At 39.3% G+C, this 13445-nt stretch overlaps 2 pseudogenes; one reads left to right on the top strand and one right to left on the bottom strand.

Moving 5' to 3' along the window:
- The first annotated feature begins 882 nt into the window (after positions 1 to 882).
- Positions 883 to 1862, top strand: LOC118525320 (olfactory receptor 52H1-like; annotated as a pseudogene).
- Positions 1863 to 5934: 4072 nt separating this feature from the next.
- Positions 5935 to 6807, bottom strand: LOC118532857 (olfactory receptor 52B2-like; annotated as a pseudogene).
- Positions 6808 to 13445: the final 6638 nt, after the last annotated feature.

Here is a 13445-nt window from a genome sequence, read left to right on the forward strand (position 1 = left end):
ATCTGGCAGCATGAGATAAAGAACAAGACTCCCAAGATATTGGAAGAACTGGGATTTTTATTGTATGGCTCCAACTGGTGATTAATGACTTGAGTAGGTGAGGAAGTGGAAAAGTGGAGTAGGCAGATCAGACAAGGATTTTAAAGAGGATCAGAAGAGCTGGCAGATTAGATACAGGGACTGAAGGAGGAAGAAGAGCCTCAGTCAACCCTCAGATTACCATGCTCTGGTGGTGGAAGAATGATGTGATGACAAAGTGAGGTAGCTGGTCAGGAAGTTAACAGGTGGAAGAAATAATGAGTTTTGGAGAATTGTTGATGAGTTGACAGAAGAATATTTAGATGGAGATTTTCTTCCAGATATTAAGGAAGTGGAGCAAATAGGCAGTAGTAGATTGGCTCGCCAGATTCCTAATGATGTATTGGCAATGAAGAATGCAGATTTGTTAACTCATACCTGGTCCCTGTTATTTCTTTGAATGGGCACCTCAGTGAAGATTTACTGAGATTTGTGTCAGGTAGGATACTCGACATTTACATCTTTGAGAAATCTCAGACTGAACTACTTGGTGAGGGCAAGATAATCTTGGAACTTTAGTTGACAACACAGGCCCAGCAATGATCACAGGTCATGGATCTGGTGGGACGTGGTCCCGATGTAGTAACAATGCTGTTATTGTTAATGTCTATAGATAGAGAATTATTGGTTTAATTCATGGTTTAATTCATATCTCTTGGCAGCCTTTGGTAAGTGTCTGCTGTAGTGTTTGTGATGCGATGGGAACGAAGGATCTTAGTTCCGGAAAAGACTTAAAGGGAATTCATGGCCAGTAAGTTCCAGGAATAAAATACTATATTTTGTCCTTAAGGAATTACAATTACCATGATGGCCACATTGAATTTAACAAGTTTCGATCCAGGCTCCTTCATGTTGGTAGGGATCCCAGGGCTGGAGCAATTCTATATCTGGATTGGGATTCCTTTCTTTGTTATCTACCTGGTGGCCCTTCTTTACCTCACCACTATGGACCAGAGTGTCCGTGAATCCATGTTCTTCTTTCTCTCTATGTTGGCCTCTGCAGACCTCATATTATGTACCACGTGTGTGCCCAAAACACTTGGCATATTCTGGTTGAAAGCTCAGAAAATCACTTTTCCTGGCTGCCTTACCCAGTTGTTCTTTCTTCACTTCAGCTTTTTTCTGGACTCAACCACTTTGTTGGGCATGGCATTTAATCGTTACATGGCCATTTGTTCTCCTTTGAGATACACAAGCGTTTTGACACCTAGGACAATTGTCAAGATCATGGTGGGCATTGTCGGTCGGAGCTTTAGTGTCATTCTGCCCGTTAGTTTCCTGGTGAACCGTTTGCCCTTCTACAGGACACACATCATCCCTCACACATACTGTGAACATATAGGTGGCCCGGCTCGCCTGTGCTGACATCTCCATCAACATCTGGTATGGTTTTGTTGTGTCTGTAATGACTATTATCTCAGACCTAATTCTCATTGGTATTTCCTATTCTCTCATCCTTCATGCTATTTTCCACCTTCCATCCAGAGATGCCCGACAGAAAGCCCTCAGCACCTGTGGTTCCCATGTCAGTGTCATTCTCATATTCTACACACCAGCCATGTTCTCATCACTGCGGCCACAGTATCTCCCTCACCTTTTATATCATGTTTGCCAACCTCTATGTGGCAATCCTTCCTGCACTCAATCCCATCATTTATGCTGTAAAAACCAAGCAGATCAGGGACAAGGTCATCCTCCTATTCTTTCCTAAATGGATTCAGTGTCCCAGGGCTGGGAACATAGAGAAAAAAATTGTGGGAAGTCAAGTAATCATATTGATTTAATAGAATTTCTTATGTAAATCAGTAGTAGGAAGCCCTCCAATAATGGACTCAATTCCTATGACTCTCAACACCTTAATTTTGTTGGGGAAAATCATTGGTACAATTAGAGGAAGAGAGGTAAGGATTTTTCAAGTCCCTAGAAAGTGACAGACATCAGATAGAAGAATCCCAATTTTCTACAATCAAAAACTTAAACGCGGGGCGCCTGGGTGGCTCAGTCGTTAAGCGTCTGCCTTCGGCTCAGGTCATGATCCCAGGGTCCTGAGATCGAGCTCTGCATCAGGCTCCCTGCTCTGCGGGAAGCCTGCTTCTCCCTCTCCCACTCCCTCTGCTTGTGTTCCCTCTTTCGCTGTGTCTCTCTCTGTCAAATAAATAAATAAAATCTTTAAAAAAAAAAAAACTTAAAAGCAAAAAATGTTTACTCTTCCTTTGGTCCTTTTATCTTGTTTCAATGTCCTTCTTAAATAAATTTTAAAAAAGAAAGAAAAGAAAAAATAATACTTTATTCATAGGCTTTTTGGCACCCAGTAAGCTCATAAATTCAATAACCATCTGCATGCTGAAAATTCCCACATCCAAAGCTCTACTCCCAATTCTTTCTCTGTCCCATATAGCTGACTCTGTATTTGGTAACACCTCCTGGCTATCCCACTGAAACTCCACAATCAACATGAACTAAAATTCATTTATTATCAATTATGTCCTCTGAATATCCTTTAAATTCATTCACATATTTCATATTAAAATATGATCACCACTCTCTGTGTGTGTGCATGTGTGCGTGTGTTTGTGTGTGTGTGTCCTGGATCTGTTCAGCAGCCTCATTTGGAATTTGCTCACTCTAAATTTTTCTCTCTTGCATCCATTTTTTTACTCAGAAACTAGAGTGGTTTTACTAAACCCCAATTAATCATGTCAATCCTCTACTTAAAAATCATTCAAGTTACCCATTTTGCCTGGAAGAAAACTCAAATGCCTTAACCTATCTTCAAAGCCTTTTACAGCATGGTTGGTGCTAACCAGTTGTTGCTTGATGTCCGCTGATCCATCTCTCCCCCTTGCTCTCACTTTGGCTCACATGCCCTTTATGCTACAATCACCCTGTACGTCTTATGCTTTTTCAAACTATGTTCCCTTTCCTTCTGAACTTTCACACATGCTATTTCCTCTGGAATTTGAAGCTTAGCTTGCACTTAGGTATGAAAGGGAGTGAAAGGAAATATTTTTTCAATTCCCTTTTATTGTTCTAGTTCACACCCACCAGATAACTGTAATTTTTTTAAAAATGGGAAATAGTAAGTGTTGATGAGGATGTGAAGAACCTGAACCCTGATGCTTTGCTAGTAGGACTGTAAAATGGTGCAGCCTCTGTAGAATACAGATTGGCACTTCCTCAAAAGGTTAAATATAGCCTTATTAAATGACCCAGTCCTCCTCCTAGGTATATATCAAAAAGAATTGAAAACAGATGTTTACACCAAAACTTATAAATAAATGTTATAGTAGCATTATTTATAATAGTCCCCCAAATAGAAACAACTCATATCAAATGCATATCAACTGATGAATGGATAAAACAAATATGTTCAATCTAAACAATGGAGTCTTTTTCAGCCATTTGAAAGAATAAAGTTCTCATACATAATATCACACGGATGAACCTTGAAAACACTATGCCAAGTGACAGAAGCCAGACACAGAAGGCTGATGTATTGTATGATTCCATTATTGTCAAAAGTCCAGAATAGTCAAATCCATAGAGACAGAAAGTCAATCACTAGTGGTTAGGTGGCTGGGGGAAGGGGAAATAAAGAGTGATTGCTTGGTGAAGATGTGATTTCCTTGTGAGGCAATGAAAATGTTCTGGAATTAGATATTGGGGATGATAGCACAACATTGTAAATGTACTAAAAGCCATTAAATTGAACACTATAAAATGGTTAAGATGGTGAATTTTTATGTTATGTGAATCTTACCTTAATCAAAAAGTTAAATAATATGTTCAGTATCACATAAATAATATATGATGAGCATAAAGCTAATTAGTCTGTCTGATTTCAAAGTATTTGCTCTTACTCACTGTCCTAGCTCCCACGAAGGCAGGATTTCTCCAGCACAGAGATCTCACTCTTTCACATCTTTTCTGAGCTAAACCAAAGCATTTTAAATACTCATGTTATCAATTTTGTCCTGAATGCACACACAAAGTGTTCTAGATCAGGAATAGATTATCATTATTCACTTAAAAAGCAAATAACAACTGTGTGGTTTCCCATACCTGATTCTTACAACTAAGGCTATACAATGAAGGCTAGGTCAAATGTCCCGTGCATGCAAAATCAAAGAGTGAAGAAAAATGTATTTTCTCTGCTTGTAGAAGCCAGGGAGATTATTTTTCCTCCCCCTGACACCCCCTTCCTTCAGGGAAAGTTTCTTTGGAGTCTGATGAGAAATAAATCTCTCCAGAGAAAAGATGAACACTTGTTTTCAGCAATAAACCCAGCCATGTCTTTGTCCTTCTGGAATTAGATGAATCTCTCTGGAGATTTCTCACTATCTTTAGTTATCTCACTATCATTGTAAATTAACTTCCCAAGACTTGCTCTTGGCCCAGGATGCCAAGATTTTGGCAAAAATTACTCAGAAAACCCAACTCAGGGAAAACACAAAAATATCTTCTCTATACCCCAAATATGCCAGGAGTCTGAGCAGACAGCTGAAAGGAAGTTCCATGGTTATGGAGGAAGGTAGAATTTCCTTGAAAATTCCTGTAGGGGCTTCTGAAGGAAGTGCAAACCCAGCCCACACTGCCTGGAATAGGGGCGGTGCAGACTGAGTATCTATGGTCATCCCCCATCCCAAGTGGGCGGCACACGACTGATAGGAAAAAGCTGTGGGAGGACACCTCCCTGCAGCTAGATTAACCCTGGTGGGAAAAGAAAGGAGGCAGGAGATAGAAGGACTTTGCTGTAGACAAAGGACGGGGGTTTTTGCTTTGTTTTGTTCTTAACCTTTGACTATAAGGAGGGTGAAAGCTCATACCAGGGAGTATAATGAAATTAACGGCAATGACACAACACATTTGTACAGCATTTTATAATTTCTAAAGTGAACTTGAATACAATTTTTCTTGGATCCTTATACCACAATCCTGTGAGATTGATGTTAAGGAGTCTAAAACAAGGGTTGCTCAAGCGCAAATTAGGAGGGTGGCACAGGACACGCAGCATCCAAGCAGTTTGTGTTTCCAAACACCTAATTGTCTTGTTTTTTTTCTCCCAAATTATACACTTACAACAGTAAATATCAATTCATTTGTGCACTCATGAGATCTATTATCATCAAATATTCCCATTTGTGTTACAAGATTGTGAAGGTGTTCTGTGAATAAAGTGAGCTAGAAGGGAGAACCTCCATATTTCCCTTATTTATGCACAATTTTGGTGTGAACTGTAATCTGTATTCAATATAGCTGTTGGGGAGGACACATAGAGATCTAAAAATCTAAATAGTACATGGAGAAGTGTTCTATAAATCTTATTTTTCTTTGGTAGAAATAGAAATATGTTGTTATTAAATACTGAAGAACCCTATAGACATTTAAAATAGTAACTTTACGCCTATAAATACATGGGTTTTCAAGAACATATTTACCTTTGAAATAAGGGACACATACAATTTGGGTCATCTCTATTGAATGAAAAAAGACTAATTTCACAGCAAGTAGAGCCTATCCTAAATGATAACTTATCTGTCCTCTTTTCTTTTCTTTTTTTTTTTTTAAAAGATTTTATTTATTTGACAGAGAGATAGAGAGCACAAGTGGGCAGAGTGGCAGGCAGAGGGAGAGGGAGAAGCAGGCTCTCCGATGAGCGGGGAGCCCGATGCGGGGTTTGATCCCAGGACCCTGGGATCATGACCTGAGCCGAAGGCAGCTGCTTAACCAACTGAGCCACCCAGGCACCCCATCTGTCCTCTTTTCTAATAGGACCCTTTCTCCTCACCTCTAAAAAACCACAAGAGTCAGTTATCCTCAGCAACATTTCCTTTTCAAATAAAACACAAGGGCCACTCAGTCACGAATCTGTTTGGTCTTTACTCCATAGATAATTGGGTTCATCATGGGGGGAACAAGAACATAGAGATTGACTAACAGGATGTGGGCATGTTTGGGGATTTTTTGACCAAAGCGCTGAGCAATGACAGTAAAAATCCCTGGAAGGTAGAACATGAGGATGACACAGATATGGGAACCACATGTGCTAAGGGATTTCATTCACGCATCATGGGATGGCAACCTGAAGACTGCCCGGAGAATGAGACCATAGGAGATGACTATTGTCACCATATCTAGCATAACACTGAGTAATGGCACAGAGATTCCATACCAAATGTTGATGGTGATATCAGCACAAGCCAGCTTTGCCAGCCCCAAGTGTTCACAAAATGTGTGGGCAATGATGTTCGTCCGGCAGAAGGCAGATGCTTTACTAGGAAGATAATGGGGAAAACAGTTGCAAAACTCCTGAGCACTACAACACCCCCTATTTTGCTGATGACACCATGGCTAAGAATGGTGGTATACGTCAGTGGGTAGCAGATGGCCACATAACGATCAAAAGTCATGGCCAAGAGAATGCCTGACTCCACTACAAAGGCAAAATGCATAAAGAAGAGATAGGTTACACAACCACCAAAAGAGATGTCCACATCATCAAACCAGAAGATGCTCAGGGCTTTGGGTACTGTGGATGTGGATACATCAGATCCCAAAAAGCCAACATGGAGAGGAAGAGGTACATGGGTTCATGAAGACTGCATTCCACTGCCACCACGAAGATCAGGATAACATTTCTTGACACAACCCCCAGGTACATCAGGCAGAAGGGTTGGAGATCCACATGTGCAGTTCCTTCAGGCCAGGGATGCCAATGAGGATAAACATATCATAATTGACAATGGAATCGTTGGGATGAATGATTCCTGAATTATGGTATGGAATTTTCACCACTTACTTGTAAGGAGAGAGAAAGTTTGAGAGCTAGCCTGTCACAATCAACTAGCATGATCAAAGGACTCAGACATCTGCTACATAAAATCTTGGTTAGGAAATTCCCTCCTACTTAAAGGTGGTAAGTATGGACCTAAATGTGTGCAGTGTTCTACAGTGAGGAGAAAGATTCCAAACATTCAAAGTGGGATCAAAGAATTTCACAAAGATGCTTCTGAGGAAAATCCTGAGGCTGGTACTGTTTTCTCACACAACGGTCATAAATTTAAAACGATAAGTAAATAGGAAATTTTAAAACCTGTAATAATAAATTGTATTCTCTGACTAAATATTTTAAGACAGGGAAGAAAATTATAAATTTTTGTAAAGCATATTAAAAACCAAATAAAAACAAAATTTTTTTTTTTTTTTTTTTTAAATTGAACTAGTTAAACAACAATTCTGTTATCTGGTACATATATTTACCTAATCAACTATTGATCTTTTGATCAACTAAACACCTATTATACACCTACAATGTGTATAGAGATATCCACATGTGCATCAAAGGGAAAAGTTCAAAACCTATAGATTAGAAATCTCACATATCAAGGTATAGCTTATAGAACCATGGTGCCAATACAGGTGTTTTCTGTTTAATTATTATCCATTGATTATAGGTACCCTTTGTTTTGAAGTTTCAATAGTGAAAGATTTTAGTGAATTATGAACAGCCATCATCACAGGTGGGGATACAGCTGCTTGAGAATGGGTGGAGCTGGTTATAGAACACCTCACTCAGATTGAGACTCTATACACGAAAGTTTACTTAGATTATTCAAAAATATAGTTTCCCTATCTCAGAGTTTTCTTTATTAACACATCCCAACTTCATTACTTTTTTTCCAACTTCATTACTTTAAAGAAGCATAATCATAAATAAGTAACTTGAGGAAGTTAAAAATGTAAATCATAGATGTAATTGGATACTGATACAAACCACTTCTTATTTAAACTCCTTTAAAAATAGATTTCATAATTTCTTTCTTTGTTGGTTTTTAATTCCTTCAATGTTTATTTCATAGGGTGCAAGCACTGAGTTTGAATAAAATTAGTAAACAAGAAAGTTCTACCTTTCAGGAAACATAATACAGTTGACTTTCCTCAAATCCCCCCTCCCAGAGATTTTTGTGAAACCCTCTACCTCGTGCTAAATGGGTTTCATCACTGAAAAGGTAACATATAATGGATACTATACTCCTTAAAGAAAATCAAAATAAAATTTCCAACCCTGCCATCATTTTAAGATTTTTTTTTTTTTTTTGAGAGGGGATAGGGTAGGGGCAGAGGCAGAAGGAGAGAGAGAATCTCAAGCAGACTCCATGCCCAGCATGGAGCCAACATTGAGTTCAATCTCAGGACCCTGATATCATGACCTGAGCTGAAATCAAGAGTCAGAGGCTTAACCAAGTGAGCCACCCAGGCACCCCATTCTGCCATCATTTTAAATAGACTAAAATCTTCATTAAAAGAAAGTTAAGCCTTCATTGAAAAAAACCTTAATTTCCTTACTAACAGAAAAACCTTGTTATTCTGTGTCAGAAAAGATCAACTTAGATACAAAGATAGCTTAATTCATTTTATTTTAAAAATAAATGACATTTAATAGTTCCCATTTTTTATTGAATTTTTAAAAAGGTTACAAAATGCTTATGCTTGGTGTCATTGTTGAACAAATCACTGGCACATAAATATTTGCATAGATAGGCTTTCTGATGGATAAAACATGGAAATAATTATTGTTATATCTGCATAGTAAACTAATAGGAGATTTTATTTTATTTTTGTTTTGTCTTGATAGTTTCTATTTTTCTATTATATGGAAAAATATGACATTATTTTACTATTGTCAAATATATGACAATAATTTGATGAAGTTGTTTTATTGTTATTAAAGGGAGTGCCAAAAATGCAAGCTTTTATTAGAAGTTATTTGATTTATGTCTTCCACCTTTCAAGGAATTTACCCAATATCCCTTCTAATCTAACTCTGTTGGACTAGCTCCAGACAAAGGACCCATCTATAGTTGCTCTTTGTTTAAAATAAACTGGATAAAGAAGATGTGGTATATATAATACAATGGAATATTATGCAGCCATCAAAAGGAATGAAATCTTGCCATTTGCAATGACGTGGATGGAACTGGAGGGTATTATGCTGAGCGAAATAAGTCAATCAGAGAAAGACATGTATCATATGATCTCACTGATATGAGGAATTCTTAATCTCAGGAAACAAACTGAGGGTTGCTGGAGTGGTGGGGGATGGGAGGGATAGGGTGGCTGGGTGATAGACATTGGGGAGGGTATGTGTTATGGTAAGTGCTGTGAATTGTGTAAGACTGTTGAATCACAGACTTGTACCTCTGAAACAAATAATACATTATATGTTAAAAAAGAAAAAGAAGAAGATAGCAGGAAGGGAAAAATGAAGGGGGTGGAAATCAGAGGGGAAGCCGAACCATGAGAGACTATGGACTCTGAGAAACAAACTGAGGGTTCCACAGGGGAGGGGGGTGGGGGGATGGGTTAGCCTGGTGATGTGTATTAAGGAGGGCACGTACTGCATGGAGCACTGGGTGTTAAACGCAAACAATGAATCATGGAATGCTACATCAAAAACTAATGACGTAATGTATGGTGATTAACATAACATAATAAAAAAAATAGTTAAAAAAATAAATAAAATAAACTGGGAGTCTGGTATTGACTACCATCAATTAAAATATTCGTTGGTGCTATAAATTTGCATGGCAAAGAATAGGGAATTACATTTACCAACAAAAGAGGTGTGTATAAAACAATACACAATACATTTGTTTTTTACTTCATATTAAGATATTTTCCTAGTATTTAAGGTTAAAAACCAGAGCATTCTCCTTACTTATACAGAGATTAACTTGCTGGACAAAATGACATATCTGATGTGGTGTCTCATGCTTTTAACGTGGAAGAAGCTGTGTGCATGAGCCCAGACTTCATAGACAGGCAACCAAGAACTCAAAGTCAGGGTTTCACCACCCACAGAGGAAATGATTTGAGAAGGACCCATAGAATCCATGATTTCCTTGATCTATCAAGAGCTTCCTTTCCCCAGACCACCCATTCAGGCACAGTTCAGATCTGGAGTCCCACCTGGGTTAAAAGATCAGAACACTCTCTTGAAATAGACTCTATTAAGAGCCTTTAGGGGTGCCTGGATAGCTCAATTGTTAAGCGTCTGCCTTCGGCTTAGGTTATGATTTCAGAGTCCTGGGATCGAACCCTGCATCGGGATTCCCTGCTCAGCGGGAAGCCTGCTTCTCCCTCTCCCACTCCCCCTGCTTGTGTTCCCTCTCTTGCTGTCTCTCTCTGTCAAATAAATAAATAAAATCTTAAAAAAAAGAAAAAAGAAAAAGCTCTATTACAGGAAAGGAGGTAAGGAGGCAGATCCAGAGAATGAAAGTCATGGGGAAGGATGGTCAAAAAAATACAATCTAAAAAAATTACATCTTTTACCTCCTACTCATGTGGCCAGTCCACAGAAAAAGGAATGGCTTCTTGAAATGTAGGTGATTACAGTAACTGCTACATGTCTGTGTCTAAGTTCACCTGTTATCTGTGCAACCTAGCTCAGTCACCTGCATCCATTCCCTCAACAGAAGGGAGACTCCCACTGCACAGAAGGCAGAATGAGCCCAGGATCATTTATCGCTCCTGGAAAATCCCAAGGGAGTGACCTCTGGGACTTGGTGCCTCTCTTGTCTCCCCCCTAAACTGCAGACAGGGACAAATGAGTCAAGAAAATACTTACCTCCTTTCCTGATGAACTGACAATAATACTTTGATTGTCCATGTACTGAACCCCATGGGGACGCCTCAGGCACACAATTTAAGGAGGCACTCTCTCTCAGGGTCTTAAGTGCTCACTTAAATCCCTGAGAGGGAGTGCCTCCTTAAATTTTGTAACCTGGGCACCTCCCTAGCTTCACTCTAGTCCCAGCTCTGGAGGGAACATTATTTAATTCATTCTTGTGTCCTCTCAGCCTGCCTCATTCCTCATCATCTCTGCCTGGGCTACAGTGAAATTAATTAATTCTGTTAACTCTAAAGCTTCATTCCAAGTGCATCTTCCCCATTCCAGCAGCAAGTCCTTATGACAGCCAGAGTGGACTTTCCAATATGTCAATTTTATTCTGTCTTACTCTCAAGTAAAACCTTCTATGAGCCCCTTCATCTGTGATCTCCCTAGGACAGTAAAAAAATGCCTTGGCCATAGCTGCTTCCACAGCCTCTGTCACACAGTGACTAGAATAAAATAAAACATGTAAAAATGATTGTCATGTAATGTCCCAAACAATGTACAAAATGCCTTACATATAGCCTCGCAGATCAATCCTTAAAACTTGTGAGTTGGTAAGATGTCCAAGCCCACATGAGGACTGGAGCCTGGATGTTTAAATACATTTCTTAATTCAAACAAGAGGACTGCTGGAGTAGTAAATTGCAGCCAGCAGTCAGTATTTGGCCACAAACCTTATTCCCTCCTCTATGCTGTCCTGTAGATTACGCCAACAAACGTGGTTGGATGAATGCGTACAGGAGAATGGGAAACTGGGCCAGGGAACACACCGCTAAGCTGAATGTCATCTTTCAATATGGTTCCTTGAACAGGCTATTCACTTACCAAAAAAGGCTTCTATTGCCCATAACTTGTTATACTCCTATTCATTTTTTTTAAGTATATGAGCCCAAATGAAAACAAAATACTTGCTTCTAAGGAGCTTATATTCACATCTTCCTCCTTCTTGCCTAACGGTCTTTGCATATACTTTTCTCTGTTTCTGGAATGTTCTCCCTTTTTCCTTTAGTCTACTGGAGATAATGTGGTGTAACGTGAAGTAGGGTTCAGGAGCCAGACTATCTAAGGTAGAAAATTCTCCACTTAGCAGCTGAACAATTGGATAAACTTCCTATGTATCATTTTTCATATCTATAATATGGAAACAATAAGGGGATCTACCATAATGGGAGGGAGGAAGGGCCACATTTGATGTTTCTAAAGGGTTTGGTCCTATAATTGACACATAGCAAGAGCCCAATAAATATTATCTCTTTTATTAGCTTTTAGTTAAAACTGACATCCTCTTTAAAATATTTTTTCTCACAGAATCTTTTCTCGCCTTCCCCAGGTCTGACCAAATATCTCTATTATTTACTTTTATAACATCTTATAGATTTTCATCACATTTATCAAACGTAGTGATTATTTTTACACACATAATCTGTTGATTATTTGAATAATATATTCTTCCTCAGTGGACTGAATGCTCCATGAGGAAAGGCATTGCATCTGTTTTGTTTTTCACTGTGGTCCTGGTGCCTAGGAAAGTGCCTTGCTCCTAGCAGGTGCTCGGTATATCTGCATTGAATGATTGAATGTGCGCATGCAGGAAGGAATGAGTGGTGGCCTGCCCACCAAGCCAGTTTCATTTCTGAGCACTTCAGAAAATGTACCCGGGTCTGCTAAGTGACACCCATGTCCCAGAATACGTCCTATCCCCCCGCACCTCTAATCTTTTGCACATGTTGGTCTCTTGGCCTGACATGTCTTTTTTCTGTTGATCTTTAACCTTTTTTCATCTTGAGACTCATAGTAAGTTAACTTGTTCCTCAAGATCTTTTCTAGTCCCTAGGCTGTGGTATGATTCCTCCACTCAGTTTCCATGGACATCATTGGGTTTCCTGGGACTCTCATTCTGTACTGAAATTTCATTTTACAAGCCTGTTGACCTTAGCAGGTTATGTTCTCTAGTGGAATACTGATATTTATTTCTGAATATCCAGGGTCCAGCATAATGCCTGGTTTCTGGGCCTGACATATTATTCTTATCTTAATAAATGTTTGTTGTGTGAAAAAAGTGATCTTGAAATCCTTTGACAGATATCATGCCTGGTGCTTATGGTATTTCACAGGTGCAGGTGGCCTCCCCTGTTGAAATAATTTCAAAGGGGGTGATTTAAGTAGAATTATAGTGGATTGGGGCACCTGGGTGGCTCAGTCGTTAAGCGTCTGCCTTCGGCTCAGGTCATGATCTCAGGGTCCTGGGATCGAGCCCCGCATCGGGCTCCCTGCTCTGCGGGAAGCCTGCTTCTCCCTCTCCCACTCCCCCTGCTTGTGTTTCCTCTCTCGTTGTGCCTCTCTCTGTCAAATAAATAAATAAAATCTTAAAAAAAAAAAAAAGAATTATAGTGGATTATCTTTAAGTGGCCCAAGTGGCTAAGAACTGCAGTTGCTTTGCCTTGACCTTCAGTTCCTTATCCATAGGTAGGACTATATAGGATAATCTGTGTTCCTTTTCCTATCAGCTATCTATGCTGTGTAACAAGTTACCCCAAAAATTAACTTAACAATAAACATTGATTATCACAGGCTGTGTGTCAAGACTTCAGGACTGGCATACCTAGAAGGTTCTGTTTTGAGTCTCTTACTGGTTTCAGTTCACAAGTTATTGGGGTTGCAGGCATCTGAAAGCTTGGCAGGAGCTGGAGGA

Source organism: Halichoerus grypus, chromosome 11 (genome assembly GCF_964656455.1).
Source record: "Halichoerus grypus chromosome 11, mHalGry1.hap1.1, whole genome shotgun sequence".
Taxonomy (NCBI): Eukaryota; Metazoa; Chordata; class Mammalia; order Carnivora; family Phocidae; genus Halichoerus; species Halichoerus grypus.